Source organism: Balearica regulorum, chromosome 3 (genome assembly GCF_011004875.1).
Source record: "Balearica regulorum gibbericeps isolate bBalReg1 chromosome 3, bBalReg1.pri, whole genome shotgun sequence".
NCBI classification, from domain to species: Eukaryota; Metazoa; Chordata; class Aves; order Gruiformes; family Gruidae; genus Balearica; species Balearica regulorum.
The window spans coordinates 14,924,306-14,944,685 of NC_046186.1; positions in this window are offsets into that span (position 1 = coordinate 14,924,306).

Sequence of the window (20,380 nt, forward strand, 5' to 3'; positions counted from 1 at the left end):
GATATGAGAATATAAATAATGACAAAAATAATTTGGAATGGAACTATGGAATGTGGAATTATATCATGGCTTATAGAGTTATTGTATCAGAAAATTTAGTTGGCTAAGATTTTGCTCAAAGAAACGAGCCATTACAAATCCACTTTACAGTGATTGTATTTCAGGCACCACTGCTGATGTCTTGATCTTTGGTTGCATACGAAAAAGGCTTTGAAGATTCATGGAGCTGCCATGTAGACCCAAACTATCTGATTTTACCAGCTGCAGAAGTGACGTTATTTTGCCTCTGTCTCTGTCATAGTTAAGGGCCCACCTTTGACACATCAAGTCCTCCCATTTGTCAAGGAGAGGATTTTGTATGGAATTCACGCAAGGTCACGCTCAGACTTTCTAATCCTTCAGGTTATGCTGCTCTGTTAGGGACAGAAGAGTCTATTGCCACAGGTGTCAGTGTAAGCTGAATCATACTTCCTTCACCAAATTGCAAGAAAACGTACTAAAGATGTTCTCTTTTCACTGTAAAAATATATGCTTAATCAATTTTTAGGTCAGGAAATCTCCTGTGTTCTGTAGAATTTTTCTCAGATTTTTCTAGACTTATATTGCATATTGTGTCTTATGAAGTGCCTGAGTGTATAAAATGTTATTTCTTGGACAAAAGACAATTTTATAAATAATACAGCATACAACTACAAATATATGTTTATAGTAGTGTATCAAGAGGGACCGATATTAACAGAAAATCGGCATGAACAGAATATTAGGGTATGTTTTTCGAACCTCTTTGAGATTCAGTACAACTTCTTTCTAATTAGATGTGTTCTATATATGTACATATAAATTTTGTAAATGGCTTGAGCATGCCAAATATTCTTGTTTTAATTAGAACAAATAAGAGTGATGTTTTAAAGAGTGAAACTTTAATGTTAAATTCAATTTAATGGTAAAATTAAATCAGCAAGAGACACTGAATCTTTCTTAGTGAAAAGCAAATGAAATATTATGAACCATAAAAATGCACAGTGTAACAAGAGAATTCTAAAATCTGTACAGGACATCAGAAGAAAAGAAGTTTGAAAAGAAGCAGAATACAGTTTAAAATGAGTATTCAGTGATGAACATTTTATTATCTTTTTCTAATTTCTTTGAAGAAAAAATAATTATTGCAGCTGAAATAGCAATCTTGAGAAGTATGTGTTGCATTACGAGATGGAGAATTTGTTCCAAGTGAGAAAAGAAAACGAAATAACAAGGACAAAAACTCTTGCCACAGCTCAGAGTACTTCAGTTTTACACATTAACGATGAGGGCAAATTCAAAAGTGTTTTGATTTTTTTTTTTTTTTCCTTAATAGACACTTATTTCTCCTGAAGGATGTTAAATAATGTCTAAACTTTTGATATAAGGATTGTATATACTTATTAATACGGAGTTCTCTTTGTTGTTTTTTTTTTATATATGTTTTAATATGTCTTTTCCGCTTGTAAAGGAGCTCTTCAACAATGTCCAGAAAAAAATCTACTATTAAACTAGAAAGTCTGAAATAATCTCTTTTGTAATAAAACGAGAAGTCACTTTTCTGGAAACAAGAACACATTTGGTTTGTTATTTCTAGGCTAAAAATATTAACAAAATAAAAGTTGGCCTGTAAACGCATCCTTTCTCACACTGAGTTAAGATAAAACTATTTTATAATCCATCTCACCAAAATGTGTGATCATGGGGAATTTAAAAGTCAGTGCTTGATTTTGGGAAAAAACATATTGCTCTGTGATTTGCTGTGCTTGGAGAGGAGCGCATCACAGCAGTGTGCTGGAGCAGACAGGAGACTGGATTGACATCATCAGAAGAACATCCGGATTCAGTCTGAACAGGGTCAGTAATGGGCGTTCCCCCCCTACTGATGTTACGCAACGCTCCTCCACCCCCACCAAAAAAAAAAAAAAAAAAGAGTTATCTGCTTTGAATCATCATTGTCGATTCAAGGGAACCATTCACAAAAGAAAAGAGTCTGTCTACCATAGAAGTGTTTTACAGGATTTTTATTTTATGGTTATGACAGCCTACTGGGATATTCCATCTTCTTGTTCCCTGCTTGTTAACTGCAGTATAAGGAGTGAACTGATTAATGACTATAGTCATTACAGAGAACTGGGGGATGCAGATAGGTGGCTAGATGGATAGGTGGATGTGTCACTTATGTCCAGTTGTCATTCTCTGATGTGTGTGCACACCGGAACTAAGTATAAAAATGCATCATCAGAAGCAATAACAAAATGAAGATGTGTGCCTGTAAGCTTATGTATCTATGCATGCCTTTTTGCTTATATATGTTCTTTACATATGTTGAGTTATGCATATGTTTGTGTGCAGAGAAGTATATTTACACTACATATGTGAATATATTGTAAATTTTTATACATATATTTGTACTTTTACGAAACATCTATATGCATAGGAAATATGTAGGTTCTGTACGTATATACATATACACACACACTAAAGTGTAATTGTATAAAATTGTATAAATTTTATAAAAATATGTAGGTTCTCTTTTCTTACATAAAACCTTGAGTATTGGTTCAAGTCCAACAACACACTGAGTTCCTCGTCTTCTACTCAGTGCATAATTAAAACTATATGTAAATCTCATAAGCCTCACCAAATCAAACGGACATTTGATGTGCTTTGCTAGAAAGTGGTGTAAGCAGTAAGTCTGAGCCCAAAGTGTTCCCTAAATGGTCCAAAGGTTTATTAACTTCTAAAGTTTATAATTTTGTTGTTTGGAGTTTCTTGTTGTTTTGTTTTGTTTTCAGAAAAGATCTCTTTTTTTCTGAGCAAGCATCCAAACTACAATATGCTTTCATTTTACAACAGATGCTTAAGGGTCTTATTCACATCTATATCTAGGACAGAATTAAGTCCAGATGTTTTGAGCTACAAAAGAGAAGGAATTAACTTTGCAGGTAAGTGGAAAACAGGTTGTTTTCAATAAATTTGGTTTAAAAATGAAATCTGTTGATTGGTTTTAATCATGCAGCATATGCTGCTATTGATCTGAAATTTGCATCAAGTGATTTGTCACAGCAGTTCACAGTGCTTAGATAGAGGGAGTAACTTATTGGGATGTTGACCCCTAAGTCACATTGGTTTGGATATACTGAGAACAATTCATAAGGAAAGCAATGACGTCTGCTGTCTGGTCTGTTTTTATAATCTTGTCTTAGGAAGGACTCACTAGATTTGGAAAGACAGTATGCTTCACCTGACAAAATGTTAGGAATGACCTAGAGCATCTCAACCGTCATCTGCAGCCTGATAGCTGCACAGTTATTCAGGAGGAAAGGGAGGCCCTTCAGCAGTTAATGGATGAGGTTAATGAGGGGAAAATACTGCAATAACATAAGAAAAGAGTTTTGACCAGCCTTCATAAAAATGACAGGCAAAGCAAAGAAAGAGAAAAAGAAATTTTCAAAGAAAAACAACTGCATGCCCAGGACATGTGAAGGTTGTAAGATAGACAAAGAAAAGCGTAGGGAATACAACTCCAAGACCAGTGAGGCTGAAAATGGAAAAGCAGGTAAAAGTCATATGACCTAGAATGTCCTGTTTCAGGTCAACGCCATTAAGAGACTATTGTTCTCTAAATACAGGTATATAGGGACAGATTGGCTATGTCTGTACTGGTGAATAATGAATGGGTCCAGCAGTGAAACATGGTTGTTCACAATGTTAAAATCTTATAACAGACTCAGACCCTGGTTTTGTTCAGGCAAATCTGTGATGCCTCCAAAACTCCCAGGCATGCTCAGGAGTTAGCATAGGACAGGTATCATTTCTGTAGGCGGTTTGGATATAGCTAGTACATTTTGGAGGTTAACAGCACTAGTTTTAGTGGACTCTGCGCACTGATTTCAAGGCCAATGAATATGTCTTAGCACTACTGAGTTTGCCATTATGTAGCTACAACGGTTCAGTCAAAATCTAAAGTGTTTTCCAGGAGGTAAGTGCAGGTTGTCTTCTGCTGTTCTAGTAACACCTGAATAAGGGAAAAGAAGCCTAAGAACGTCAGACATATGTCCATTAAGCCCATCTGATTAAACACATTTCACACTAAATAGTTTACCAATGGCAAAAGCAACGAAACAGTATTTTCACTCTATAATACATTATATTTTAATGACAAACGCAACACATTTAATGGTTGACGCAGTCAAATATAGATAGTGATTACTGTTGTGGAGATGATTTAGTGCTCTTTAAGGTCAGTGGAAAGCCTGCTGTGAAGTTCATGCTTAAGCTTAAGGCTAGTAATTTGACATAGAATCAGCGAAGGAAGGACTAGAATATTTTCAAAAAAACTCAGCTTTATATCAGTTGCTGAGATCTTTTGATAATCTCTTTGCTTAGTTTGGTGCTTCAGTAGCAGTAACATTCTGAAAATTCAGGCCAATAGTATTCACCTATATTTAAAACATATAGAAGAAATTCTGTCCCTATAAGAGTTTTATCATTGTCTTAATTTGGACTAGAATTTTAAAGATGTTTTGTCCCCTCTGGTGCTTCTTTGTTTTGGTGTTTCGTTTGTTTTTTTTTTTTTTCCCTTTCTTTTGCTTTACCATTTTCTTTCAGATACTTTGCTTTTAGGATTAAAAATATATAGCAAGTTGACCCTGTTCTGACCTGATTATCTAATAACTGTGAATCCTGTATTCAAGGAATTCCAAAAAAGTATAGTTTTAAACATAATATTGAATTAATTTTCTGTGTTTTAGAAGCATATTAATTTAAATCTAAATATTTGTGTCATAGATAACTATATATATAGCAATAGTTTTGAGGTATGGTTGTATAATCACGTCCATGTAAAGGTCTTTTTCAGTATTAACTTTGAACTATATATGACTCTGAAAAACTATCACTTCTCCAGGCTTTAATTTTCCATGCGTGATCTCAGTTTATAATGATCTTTCAACCTTTTTTGTGTGTGCTTTTTGTCTCTTTTTTTGGTTCTTCTTGTCTTTTTAGTTTGAGCAAGTTCTTTTATACATTTCTGGAAAGAAGAGAAAGAAATAATTCCCCTTCACATTAGAAACTTTCTTACAGTGTCATTTTTAAGTAGCTTTAATACTTATTTTAAATAAACTTAGAGAAAAACATACCAAACTAAAAAAAAAAAAAAATTAGGAAAATTATTGCCACTGATCAACAATATAATTTTTTATTCCACAGAAAATTATCTTTTTTTTTTTTTTCATCGCATTATTAGATTTAGCAAGTAAGTTTAGTCATTTAATTATTCCTAGCATATCTGTGGAAGGCAGCAACATTATTGTCTTAGCTGCTCTTGTCAGCATTGTGTATTGCATAAATTTTCCACCAGTGTTCAAACTGGAAAGTTTGAAGTGTTTTCTTCCATATTTTTTGGTTGAAAAATGTTACTTTGTCCTACAGATAATTTCCACAGGAATACACTTTCTAATCTGGGCAAAATTTTTTCATTTGAACTTTCTAAATATTTTGCCTTGGCTTTAGTGCACATAACCATTTAAGATGTATCTACAAAACAGAAGATATAATTGAATCTCAGGAAGATATTTTTGCCTAGGATCCTGTGCAGTTTCTTAGATATGGATATGTTAATCCTCTTTTTTGTTTTCTTTGACAGCAAACTTCCTTTAATTAACTAATAGGGTTGTCTTTTAAGAGGTAACAGCTAGTTTTAAATCCAATAAAGCTGAAGATTGTGATGGTACATAGTACAGTTATGTCTTTAGTTTCTGGCAATAGAAGCCATGAACTTTTTCTCCAATATATCCTGAAAACTGGAAAAGGTGGTAGTTGTCCCAGTCTCAACTGGTTCATATAAAAGTGTAGTGGCCCATTGTGTTAAGTCCGTACAATGGACCCTGGCATGATTTTCCAAGCACTGGTATTTGGTGCACACCTCAGCCGTGCTGTGGATTCATCCTGGGATGCAGCCCAACTGCATTATCCCTTCCTGCCCTCCACACATGTCCTCACATATCTCACATAAACTCAGGCGCTGAGACTGGAAGGGAACTATGGCCCATGCTAATAAGGATCTGTCCTAGTTCCAGCATCCTGGAACGGATGTTGAAAAACACTTGCTGTACGTATAGAAACAACAGTGGAAAGCAAAAAGCTGTTTTATTTATTTCTCTACAGAAGCTATTTTTAAAATCCAAGAAATGGTACAATGAATGAGATCTTATATACAAAGTATTTAAATCATTCTCTAGAGCTGCATAGTGTGGACATACTGAATTCCAGAGTAGAGTTAAAAATGCCTTTAAATTCTCCAGGTGCATTCCCTCAGGATATATAAGCAATCTCCTTTGCAATTCTGAAAATGCAATGTTCCCAAATGCATTGCAAATGTTGATTGTTCATGGCTTTTCTGTGGGAGAAATCTCACATTTATATTCCCCCTCACCATTACTCCAGAGTCCACTGAAGCCCTAAATGGGAGAATAGCCAAAGTCTGCAAGCCACAAAGTGACAGCTTTTACAGATAGAGAGCAAAATGTGCAAAGACCTCTTCCACATCCATAATAACCATAGTGGGGTCCGTTCAGTTAGGCATAGCTTTTAATTACTCCAGCAGTAAGATAAAAGACAGCTTTGCTGTGGCATGGTGCTCCTCCCCTTATGTTCTGGTGATGGAACTGTATGGGGTTGGACACAGCAGGGAAGAGAGCAAAGGCTATCATCCCGCAGCATCGTTAGGCTAGAGGCAGGGGTGAGTCCTGAGAATTTGTAAGCAAAGGATGCCCCCTCGTGCAATGGTATCACTGAGCACAAAGCCTGTAATTCTGAAATAATGTCGATTGTTGGAAACATAAACTTTCTAGTAAGATGTTATGTGTGGAATTAACAATATTTCCTTATCTGTATTTTAATCCTAGTCTCTTAAATTTAGCATAATTGTGATACAACATATGAATAGAAAAAAATTAGAGATTCTTTTCATGAACTGTATTTCAAATTTACACAGAGCAAATGTAACTTTGAACATTTTTTATTAGTGAACAGGTCCTAAACTTTTTGTTTTTTTAATTCCTATGGGATTGCATCAGCTAATGCCATATTCTGCAAACCAAAATCAAATTCAGAAGTTCAATTTAAATCTTGGCAACCCTTCAAGAAAATTAAAAAGAAATTATATCAATTTTGGAGAGACAGGCTGTTATATTTTAGCTTTATTTTTACATAAATTTTAAAATAATATTTTCTTTTTGGTATCTGTCCATAGCATATGATCAAGACCCTCCCACAGTAACCAGCTAACACTTATGTTAATTAAAGTATAGACAAGAAAAATGTATTTTAAAACGATCTTAGGGCTGCCATACATGAACAACAGTATGGTTGATTGGTTGTTACCTTCCCACTTGCTAAGCACACATTTTTTACAGACCCCTAAAACAGCCCAGCAACCCTTGTCTTGGACTAGACAGTACACTATGCTGACGCTATGCACCCTGGTACCCAAAAGAAGTTGCTGACTCCCAAACTGCCTGTTGGCTAAGGTCCCTTAGCTCCTTGCTGACCCCCAAATCAAAACTGGGAACAGGCAGCCAGAGTGGCATCTGGCCCATGCCTGATGGCTCTGCCCAGAACAATTTAGCAGAACTGATATAACATACCTGTGCCCATGCTCTCTCTAGTTACTAGTACAGACAGTTTGTCCTTGGTGAGTTGTAGGGACATTTCCTCATTAATATAAAATATGTTTTAAAATCAATAATCAATAACTTTGTCTTTTATGGAAAACCTGCTGCTGATTTCCAAAGAAGCTGAATCATTCTCTTAAGTACTTATAAGGGAACAATCCTGAAGGATTTCTGGCAATATCCAAAGTATTTATGAGAGGCACTCAATACAAGTAAAAGCAGTTGCTGCTGAATCTTCCCTTAGACTGATGTATAGTGTAGTTAAGAAAATTTATTACAACGAAGAATATGAAGATTTGCTTAATACTGCAGAGCAAAGAGTGACCTTATTGTGCCAAAGGTACATTGCAGACTCAGTAAAAATAAAAATAAGTGTGTGATGGAGAAACTCTTGAAAGATTACAGTTTCAATGATAAATTAAAGATGTCTCTATTTAATAAGATTAGTTACTTCTGTCAACACTTAAAAGTTCAGGATTTTATTTGCTAAGGAATACGCTATCTAGTAAAGGCAATACAAGCGTTACTTCAAACATAAACCAGTGTAAATTGCATTACAGTTTAACTGTGGGTTATTAAAGTAGATACAGTATTATGTATTATTATGTATAGCAGTACCATTGGGAAGAGAAAGAAACACAGATGTTAATGTAAACAGATCCAGGAAATGTATATGGAGGTGAAATATATATGAGGTGAGTACTCAGCAGCATAATCCTCAAAGACGTATGCTGAACCAGAATTAACTCTTCCGTCACAGCATGTTGGAGTTTTAGGCCAGTTTGGGTTTCTATCATTCTACACCAGGTGAGACTGATTTGATACAGAGTTTTGGAATAAATATTTGCACAGCTCCTTTACTGGTTGACTGTTCTCTGGAGTTATTGACTATATTTATTTTAAGCACATTAATAAACTGCAGCTATGTCAGGTAGACAGGTTTAATTGTCCTCTAAGTGTCAGAGCACCCTGTTGCACTACTTCTGTAGTTTAAAGTATGCCAAAGCTGTGAACTGCAAAGATACAGAGCAAAACAATATCAATATACACACAACTCAAAAGGGTTTTTTGTTGACTTCAACACTCTAGCTTGCATTTCCTTTGAAGAGGGCTTGGCATATTGTTCCTAACTGCACGTTCAAAAATGTTCTAGTGAACGTAGTCCAGTGACAATACTATTTTATTGCTTGAAAAACTTAATTTTTCATTTCTTCGTGATGCTTTACCATGAAGCAGACCAGCTCTTTCAGCACTAGCTCAGAGGTCCCTCATAGAGCATTGTGTCCACAGAGTTGTGTCTAAAATGGGAATGAGACAGATTGCTGATGTCTAAACACAAAAAATTCCACTGCAAAATGCAGCTCTAGTGATAGTATTTATTCAATGTCTGCGATGTCATTCTCAAAAACTGTTAAGTTATTGTAGATTCCCAGTAATACAGTTTTCATTGTCTGTTATACTCCAAAAATTAAATATAATTGTATGTGAGCACAGATTCAACATGTAGCCTTGGTAGAAGCCTTTGTGTGCTGATAGGTGCTTTTATTTGAGGCAGCGCTGGTGCGCCTATTCTATCCCTTACAAAGTCCTGATGGCAGGACTGCAAACGTGGGAAGCTGGAGGGATGGGTTCGGTGTCATCTTCCTCCTCACAGAAATTATGTCCACACTGTCTATTGCACAAAATGATACTCTACTAATGGAGTACACTTGGTCTGCTACCATGCTGCCCTTGCTGCCGCTCCCGCTGAAGCTGCGTAGAACAGAGTATAGATCTCTTGCCACCTACAGGAAAAAAAAAAAACAGTCTGTATTCTGTTGGTTAAAACTGTAAGGAATTAACCAAATAATCCCAATTTTTTGCGTATAGGCTCTGTGATATATATATATATATATGTTTGTCTTGTATATTCCTTCTTTTTCAACAGAAGATGAAAATTCATTCAGATCCTTGTAAGATGCTGAGGTCAAAAAAATGTACAAGACAACATAAAGATATGGATAAGAACAATGCACTGTGATGCAGAGTTTAACAGCAAATTAGTTAAAAAGTAAACAGAAACCAATTTGATTTGGTTTCTTCAACAATGACATTTCTTGTAGTCAATTGGATGTGGGTAATATTGTAATTTCAAAGCAAAATCCTGGTGAAAAGAGAGTTGGAGCACAAGCAAGTGCTCTTGTGTCCTTCTTTCTGATGCACAAGCAAGAATTCATGCACAATCATTCTGGTACAACAGAAGGCCTGACCAGCTGTGTTGGGTTTCCGTGGCAAGGTTTTGGTAGCGGGGGGTCTACAGGGGTGGCTTCTGTGAGAAGCTGCTAGAAGCTTCCCCTGTGTCTGATAGAGCCAATGCCAGGCGGCTCCAAGACAGACCCGCTGCTGGCCAAGGCCAAGCCAATCAGCGCCTCTGTGATAACATATTTAAGAAGGAAAAAAAAAAAAACAGTCAGAGAGAGCTTTTGCAGCCAGAGAGAGGAGTGAGAAGATGTAAGAAACTTTGCAGACACCAAGGTCAGTGCAGAAGGAGGGGGAGGAGGTGCTCCAGGCGCCGGAGCAGAGATTCCCCTGCAGCCTGTGGTGAAGACCATGGTGAAGCAGGCTGTCCCCCTGCAGCCCATGGAGGAAGGATGAGGGCGTGTAGAGATTCCACCTGCAGCCCGTGGAGGACCCCACGCCGGAGCAGGTGGAGACACCTGAAGGAGGCTGTGGCCTGTGGGAAGCCTGTGCTGGAGCAAGCTCCTGGCAGGACCTGTGGACCCGTGGAGAGAGGAGCCCACGCCAGGGCAGGTTTGCTGGCAGGACTTGTGACCCTGTGGGGGACCCACGCTGGAGCAGTTTGCTCCTGAAGGTCTGCACCCCGTGGGAGAGACTCACGTTGGAGAAGTTCGTGAAGGACTGTCTCCCATGAGAGGGACCCCACGCTGGAGCAGGGGAACGATGAGAGGAGTCCTCCCCCTGAGGATGAAGAAGCAGCAGAAACACCATGTGATGAACTGACCGTAACCCCCACTCCCCGTCCCCCTGTGCCGCTGAGGCGGGGGCGAGGAGGTTGAAGCCGGGAGTGAAGTTGAGGCCGGGAAGATGGGAGGGGTGGGGGGAGGTGTTTTAAGATTTGATTTTATTTCTCATTCCTCTGCTCTGTTTTGCTTAGTAATAAATTAGATGAATTCCCTCTCTCAGTTCAGTCTGTTTTGCTCGTGAGGATAATTAGTGAGTGATCTCTCCCTGTCCTTATCTCGACCCATAAGCTTTTCGTTGTACCTTTTCTCCCCTGTCTAGTGAAGGAGGGGAGTGATAGAGCGGCTCTGGTGGGCACCTGCCCCCAGCCAGGGTCAACCAACCACACCAGCAATGCTGTGAGCAGGAAGTGACTCATCCAGATGTACTACTTGCTATTTTATTACTTTTTTTTAATTTATTCTGGCAATAAATTAACGTATCTCATTTGACTGGAATTATCTGGATTCTCACGCATTACTGATGGTCCATCAAAAATTGTTCTATAACTAAATATTCTGCTATGAGGAAACACACCTGAATGTACAGGAGCTTAAATTTACAACTTCCTTTCTTTGTGTCACTCTTATGGAGCTAGCTGCTTTTTCATGCTCTGTGAAATCTAATTTAGAGATATTCAAGGTATCTTCAGGTTTTTCTAGGCCCTTTAAAACTTTAGAGCAAAAGAAATGTTAATGGTCTCACACATACTTTACCCACATTTGCAGTTTAGCACACCAACTCTGCAGCGTTCTATTCCTACAATTTAAAAATATTCCGGATTTAATGGGGAAACGACAGGTGAAGCAGTGGTTTCAAGTGCTGCATATAAATCTTAAACACAGAGACTTACAGGCTGATTCAGTCTCTCATATCATTGTATTGTACAAATGAAATAGCGTAACACATAGAAGAAAAGATTTAACATTCTCACTGCTATTATTCTCTCTCAAGATATATTTCTGCTCTGTTGATTTTTTGTTGTTTTAACAATATATTGGTGCACTCAAGAGGACTTGGCAATTAAGGTAAAGACTTACGTTTTCTGGCCAGATAAATTTCAAAAAGTTCAGCACTTCAGACCCGCTCATATAATCATACTACATTTCTGAACTTACACAGCCTTCTCTTCTGATATGCCAGCACTCCCATGCTTCTTATAAGCACAAAAGCTGAGGGCTTGCTCTGAGTTACTCAGAACTATCTGAATAAGCAGAAGAAAGCACCCTCCTTCTGCTCGTATATGTAGAAGGAGGTACAGAGTTTCACCATACAGATACTCAATGGAATATATGTTTCTTATGCCTTCTTTATGAGAGTTATGTTTTTCCAACCCAGGGCAGACTATGATGAATACTAATTTTATCATCTTTTCTTAAATAAATAGAATCACAGAATCACAGAATCACAGATTGGTAGGGGTTGGAAGGCACCTCAGGAGATCATCTAGTCCAACCCCCCTGCTAAAGCAGGATCACTTAAAGCAGGTTGCACAGGATGGCATCCGGGTGGGTTTTGAATATCTCCACAGAAGGAGACTCCACAACCTCTCTGGGCAGCCTGTTCCAGTGCTCGGTCACCCGCAGAGTGAAGAAGTTTTTCCTCATACTGAGATGGAACTTCCTGTGTTCCAGTTTGTGCCCATTGCCCCTTGTCCTGTCACTGGGCACCACTGAAAACAGTCTAACCCCATCCTCTTGACGCTTGCCCTTAAGTATTGATCAGATCCCCTCTCAGTCTTCTCTTCTCTAGCCTAAACAGACCCAGCTTTCTCAGCCTTTCCTCATAAGGGAAATGCTCCAGTCAAGAAAACAAGAAAGACATTGAGGTGCTGGAGCATGTCCAGAGGAGGGCAACAAAGCTGGTGAAGTGTCTAGAGCACAAGTCTTATGAGGAGTGGCTGAGGGAACTGGGGTTGTTTAGCCTAGAGAAAAGGAGGCTGAGGGGAGACCTTATCACTCTCTACAGCTACCTGAAAGGAGGTTGTAGCCAGGTGGGTGTTGGTCTCTTGTCCCAAGTAACAAGTGATAGGACAAGCGGAAATGGCCTCAAGTTGTGCCAGGGCAGTTTTAGATTGGATATTAGGAAAAATTTCTTCACTGAAAGGGTTGTCAAGCATTGGAACAGGCTGCCCAGGGAAGTGGCTGAGTCACCATCCCTGGAGGTATTTAAAAGACATACAGATGTGGTGCTTAGGGACATGGTTTAGTGTTTGGACTTGGCACTGCTAGGTTAATGATTGGACTTGATGATCTTAAAGATCTTTTCCAACCAAAATAATTCTATGATTCTATAATACTAAGGACTCCACATCATGCAGTCTTCAGACATATTGAGAGCTTTCTTTTATCTATTACAAACTGAGGTCTGAGGTATTAAAAAAAAAAAAAAAAAGCAATAATGTTGTTTAGTTATTCGCAAGGAAAATACAGTATGCGTGTATGCATAAATGCATGTATGCACAGGAAAAACTGCCTCCCTTATCTGCCTCTTGGTTTAGATTAGTGTCTATCCTATGCAAACGTTGATAATCTTTGTGATATTTCTATGAGTATGAAGACTCATAAAGTCTGTAAAGAATATTTAACAAGAAAAGGGCTTAATCTACACATCACTTCTGAACTTGATCCAATTTCTCCTAATTAATCAATTGATCCTTCAGTCTCCCATGCTCATTAGTATTTTCACAGTACCACTACAATGGCCCAAGAGTAAGACTGCAGAAAACAGTAGTTAATGTCTTTCTACTATGTTACGTCCCAGAACTGTCTTACCAAACAAATATCTATCTCAGCACAAAGAAGCTACAAAGAGGGGACAGGGGCGTAGATGGAAGAAGTGCCCACTTTCTCTGTTGTTGGTAATTAGGCAGAGATAGTAATTAGGCATTACTGGCTCTGCTGTACTATAAGGTCATGAGTTACACGGCTATATTATTTTGTCTTTCTGTATTTCCTTTAGCTAGCAAGTCCTTCTGAGACACATTGAATGTACTGACATTGCAGCCTTCCATTTAATTGATGACCAACTACCTCACTGCCTTTCTCATCATTTTTACCTGTCAGGGGAAAAGGTCCTTTTGAAAGTGACAGGCAATAAGTTTTCACAAAGTAGCAGGTACTTTAAGACAAAAGTGAGGGAAAAGGAGGACCCCCACATCTTTCTTTATGTTTTAAAGCAAAGCTAAATTGTGCTGACTACACTGACTAAACTAAACTGATTGAACTGCGTTTAGGCCCACTGGCAGAGGCGGATTAGTTTTTTGAATTCATCACTTCTTTGAATCAAACCCATGAGTAATCATGTATGCAAAACTAAAGCATAAAGCAATGCTGAATGCCTTTAAAGGCCTTTTTTTCTTAAACAGAGAGAAACTACTAACAAAAAAAATAATTCTATTATGCAAAATGTACCTTTTCTTTCTGTATTTCTCCTTTGTTTTCCATTCCGTTCTGAGATTTTACAATCAGAAGCACTTGCGGAATGCAAAAGACAGATTATATAATCCTAAAAATTGCATTATGCATGCAATAAGCATGCAGGGATTCATTTACTGCAAAACAAATAGGCAAAGGAGAAGAAACAACATTAAAACTGATCTACAGAGACAGCTTAAAAAAGAAAAAAAAAAAAATCATAACTTTCACCAAATATTCTCCCTGCTGGTCTTCTGTCTACTGAAAATGTTGTGCTTCTGAGCTGTCATAATAGTCCTTAAATACAGTGTACTCATTATATATGTATATTTATTATGTGACATATATTAATTCCTCTTAATACTATTGTCTGTTTTTCAGTAGCACATAGAGGTGTGCCCAGCTAAAACTCCATTGTACTGGAATAAATGGCAGTCCTTGCCTGTAAGAGATTGCAGTCTAAAAGAAAAAAACCTAACAAGTACTGGGGAAGAAAAATAAATGTGGTAGGAATGATAAGGGACTATGTTAAAACAAGTAATACAAATTGGTGTATCAAAGCTCAAGTCACAATTTCTTACTTGCCTATAGACTAGGAGATGTCAATATTCTGTACATAAAATGTCAGAAAGGAATCTCCTTTATTTATCCATGGACTTAATGAACCCGGAGGTACCTTACTCCTGTAAAATTTGTTAGGTAAAATTCTGTTCAAATACTTTGGAGGATACAAACAAATCCCAAGAATATTATGCTATTTATTTTTTCCCAGAATAACTTCTTTAAATAACACACATATTAAGGTAAACATTTTTAAGCTTTGAGGTCAATTTGGAAAGAGGTTTTAAAAGATCTGTGAATATGCAGATATGTCTGAAATTCAGTCTCTAAGTCCCCAGTATTAGGTACCCAAAACCAAAAAAAAAAAAAAAGAAAAATAATAATGCTATCCCCAAAGTTTGAAGAAGGTAAACACAAAGTACCTAGTGCACCTGGGATTTAAAAAATCCCTCCAACTTTAAGCAGATATTAAAAAAACTATTTGTATGTTTAGAAGTCTTGATTAACAATCAGTAATAAATTTACAAGTCTTAAACTGGCTTTATGAAAGATATGAGCAAATGCAAACCCAGAAGATATGTACGTAGATTCACTGAGGATGAAGGAAGACGATACACTATACAAGACAATACACAATAACAGTTGCTTCCAAAAATATACAAGCTCATGATGCACTTTAAATATGAGCAAGAAAAACTTTAAATTTGGATCAATTAATCTAAATTCATTTACAGTTCTGATGCCTAGACTTAGAAATAATGTTTTTCTAGAAGTGTCCAATAGCATCTATGCACTTCACTGACTGTGAGGAGAGGGAGCACCTACTAGTTCCTTTGCACTTCACACTTAGAAGTGAACAAGATTCTGAAGTAAAACAGATGGGATTAAATTCCTGAGCTGAATACAGGGAAGTGAAATCAGTATGAGGAAACTAGAAAAGAAAGGCAGGAAATGACTTATCAGGAAACTAGGATTTTGGCAACCAGGATCAATGTCATAAAGATCAGGCAATTCATTGTGCTAGTGTTGATAGAGAAGCAGTTAGGCTACATATGATCCATGGACACTACTAGGTAACTTTGTAGGGGTGTGAGTATTGCATACTGGAAACCTATGGCATCCCAGAATAGGACATAATATTCATTCTCTAATGGATTCTTTTTCTCTGCTTTAGTCCACCAAGATCTAAATGAATATAAAAACATTAATTGCTACTTTTTAAAATGCTTTGCTGATTTTACACTGTGGATGGGAATACTTCTTTCAACATAGAGAAAACAACATTAAATCTTCCAAGGCAACTAGCTGAGTAAGCAAATTATTCAGCACATGAAGTGTCATGACAAACAAGACTACTAAAGAGGACCCTCCAGTTATCTTCTGCCCATTGTGTTCCATTGTCAGCTCCAATGAAGTAGCAAATGCTAATTAGCCCCTGTGGGGAAAAGGGGCAGTTCCAATAACAGCCATAATGTCAAAGGCAAACAATGTTATAAATGTAATTTATAACTATGCTCTTGCATCAGCTACTAGACCAAAATGGGGTTTTATCAACACTTCAGGATAAAAATAAGCGTATAAGAAATAAAAAAAATTGTCAGACAAATGGTGCAGGAAAATTGAACAGCAGACTAGCTTAATTTTCTTATCTGATACTATAAGTGACAAGGGCAACAAAAGAAATCTTTCATCTAAAAGAGATATCAGAAATTACTGCATTTTCAGATATTTAGTTTTAATTTGTTAAGGCTAACAGAATTATTTTCTAATTGTTGATTCCCCTCAAAACACACTCATATTTCAGATTTCCTTTGAGTAGCTCAGATACACAGATTTTTACATGTATGTTTTTTGAAAAAGACTTCAGAAAACTATTTGCATCTTATTCAGTCTAAGACTATATTTCAACATCCCTGAAGTTTCTTTATATTTCTATATATTTTCTATATTTTCAATAATTAAAAAGAATTTTATGAAATCATAAAGAAAATATGAAGAATATTAAGCATTTTTTCCTTTAATTCTCTTCTCCAAACTCATATTTTACATTATTAATTGGTACTCACACCTCTTCCATCATTCCTTTACCCAATCCCTGCACAAGACCAACAACAAAAAAATACCACTTTATTAAATAAGCCATTGGAAAGGATCTGTGAACAAAACCCACTATGTTGCTTAAACTGTAACTGGTTTCTTTTCCTTCTGTTAATCAATCCTACGTTTTGGCCGATTAGGTGTCCTTCTCTGGGTTGTCTGCCCTTTACTGAAGAAGGCCATATCATAGTAATTCCTTATGGGTTCCATATTAAACCAATTTGCTTTTTGTCAGCAGCTCTCCTATTGGAATACTCTTTCAGAACCTCATTTCTCCGGTAATTAGAATCTTTCTTCTAATTTCCAACCTTACTATATTAATGACCAGCTCATATATATTCTATATCAATGCTATTTTTTTTTTTTTTTTGTTACCTCCTTGTCTGCAATGATGACAGTGTTTCAATGCCTTCTCAGCCTTCCTTTCAGTCTCCTCTCTTCAGACAGACAATCCAATTTGCTGATCACTCTTGTATGTCCTCTTCTATTTTGTCTTAGACATCAGCCCAGCTTTGCTGAATGTGAATGACAAAAAACCCCCAAGTTTTATTAGATTTACACCAGGATGGCTTGTATATACTAACCTTGTTGAAGACTGTTATTCTTTTTCTATTTGTTTGAGACATGGCCTGAATCTGTGGAATACTAGATACCTGGTAGACATGTTAACAATCAAAAATACACTGATGGACTAAATTCACTTCTGGGATGAGTCTTCCATTTTATGATAGACATAGTTCATAATCTTGAGTAAATCACTGAACTGAAGTACAACTAGAATCTAATCATCCAGTTGTGGCTGAACAGATTATAGAAAGGTAACGGTCAATACTTCAACACATTATTATCGTAGTGATTTACCACAGCTATAGGAAGACTTAGATAAATAAAGACTGTCCTCACAAGCTAGTTCCCAGGTTTAGAACTGGTAATTTATTAGAGTTTATAAAAGACTATATAAAATGTCGGCATGTTTAATTCTTTTCCGCATCGAACTTTAGATGAAAAACATATGGAAGAAAATAAGATATTATCTACTTATTTGACAAGGAATGAAAAAGAACAAGAAAGTATCATTCAGATTCTGATCAAATTATTTAATAGTTCTCTGGTTCCACTTGATTTGCTAGTACAGTGGTGCTGCCTAACTCGTTCCCACTGTTCTTCAAAAATCTGGTGGTTTTTTCAGCCATGATGAAAATTCTAGTATTTAAATTGCTTGACAGTAAACTTGAAAATGTATCTGGGAATATTCTGTCCAGCTTAAAATGGAGAATGCTTTGATCCTGGACCAGATTACCTGTGGTTTCAGAACAAAATTATTATATTGGATACATTTACAAGAGGAAAACAAACAATTTAATTTGGGGCTTAAAACATTAATTAAATACTCTATGATTCTTTCATGTGTTTAAGATTCTTTTCTAAAGTGGTAGAATGCATGTTCTGGAGGATGGAGACAAGCCAAAATGCATGACAAGTATCCTGTGACTTTCCCCAAACACATTGAGCAGTGAAACAGCAAGAGGCTCTGCAAAAATCAGCACAAGACCCACTTTGTCATTCTTCCCCCTCAAAACTAAGGTTTTTACTTTTATACAGCTAAGATCAGAAAAATGTATTCTTCTCCTAGAGTATTTATTTGAAATAGCAGTTACTCTTGATTTATGCCAGTGAATGAGAAGGATATGGCCCTTAGTTAGTTTTTTTCTAACTGCAATGCTTATTCAACAACTGTGTAAGAAAATAACTTGTCTCTAAACCTGAACTTTTCTGATAACACAATGCTTAGTTCCATTACCACTACCAATTTGTAGTTACTGTACAGAGTAGAAGTGTTGTGACATTGGATCAACAAGCATGTGCTTATGAGTGAAGTTCTTTTCAATTACTTGCTAAACTGATTTTATCAACAGATTTATCATCCTCTGCTTAGGAAAACTGATCACCTGACATGGCAAATGAGTCTGGCATTTAAATATTCTGAATTCATTGGTGGTTTAACATGCAAAAGTATAGTAATGTCTTCTGTAAGTGAAGGGATAAATGCAGCATAAGGCCTACATATTTTTACGTGAAAATATGGTCTGTTCTGTGAACATTCATGATCAAATGCTTTATAATTTTATCTCCATCTTTGTGGTTCAATGCTACCATATTGTGCTGCTTGCCTCTAATGAAGTAATTAAAAAAAGTTACAGCAGAAAGCATCAGAAGAGTCTTTTATTCTCACTGAGAATTAGTAAACATATATGTGGAAGAAACACCTGTAGCTCAGGCATCATACATTCTTGTATGTATTAAACATAGATTTATCTCAACATAATCCCTTTGCTAGAAAGATAAGCACAGAGTAGAGAGAGCTATATATGGGGAAATCACTCCTGACTTTGAGTACACACAATTCTAGTTATGACAATGTTCTCACAGAGTCTTACTTATTAAAATAGTTACAGGTAGTCACACAAGTTGGGAACTTTAATCTGCAAAGCAGATTTTTCTCTCCCAAAGCACCCAAAGATTACCTATTACACTGGAATAAATTTATTTTCCTTAATATTCCATCTTATAATTTCCTTTCGCTCTCCATATTTCTGACTAAGATGATCTTTTTCTTACTATATTGTATTTGCCTTAATAGTTTCCCACGATAGAAAATGTCTCTCTATGTTGTGCCCAGAGGCTGAGTATTATAATGAGATTTTGGACCATGATAGTTCCACATCATAAACTAAACACAAATAGCCCCCTCTAAAAAAAAATATTAAAAAATCAATATTCAAACTAGTCTTTATTTGCCCCAAAGCCTTCATTATCTCTTCTTAGGTGGTACAAATGAAGCCACCTTGCCAGGTTTTCAGTAATATTAAATGTTCCACACTTCCTGCTTTTAGCCTCTTTCCAAACTCTTTGTATAATCCATTTGTTCATCAGCTCTCAAGTCAACACAAAGCTATGTACGTGACAAGAAAATAAATGAAACAACCAAAAAATCCTTTGGATGTAATCATGACACAGCCATGGGGAAAGGCTTTAGTGGGGACGTGTTTGAGAGTTTACAGGCTTCTGCAACAGATTAGTAGTTGATGATCATGAAAATAGTTTCTAATAAAGAATCCTAAAGGAATAAAAGATGCAGCAGCACATGCTAGAGACATTCTGATACTGGACAATCAAAGAGAGGAAAAAAGAGGGTTAAAAGAGCGAAGAATAAAATCTTCATTCATGCAACCATTGATCTTTCGGTGTTGAAGGAAGATTTAAAATGTTACTAGTGCATAATTTTACATAATTTATTATAAAAAAATGTTATGAAAATCCATTCTTTCTACAGTGCTTTCCCAGCCTGCAGGTAGAACTGAACCCACTGCTTCCATTAACATGGAAAATACAGATTTGTCCCTGTAAAATGATTGTCAACATCAGTGTGCAAGAAGTGGGAGTATTCTACATTAACAAAGGTAAGAGCAGAAATGTGGGTTGTTTTAATGGGTTATTTGCCACTCCCAGAACAAAGGGTTTATGCTCCTAAGACTCTATTGCCTCTTATGGAAATAGTAGTTAAAAGCACCTCAGAAGTAAAAGCAATTCTATCAATGGGTGTGAAAA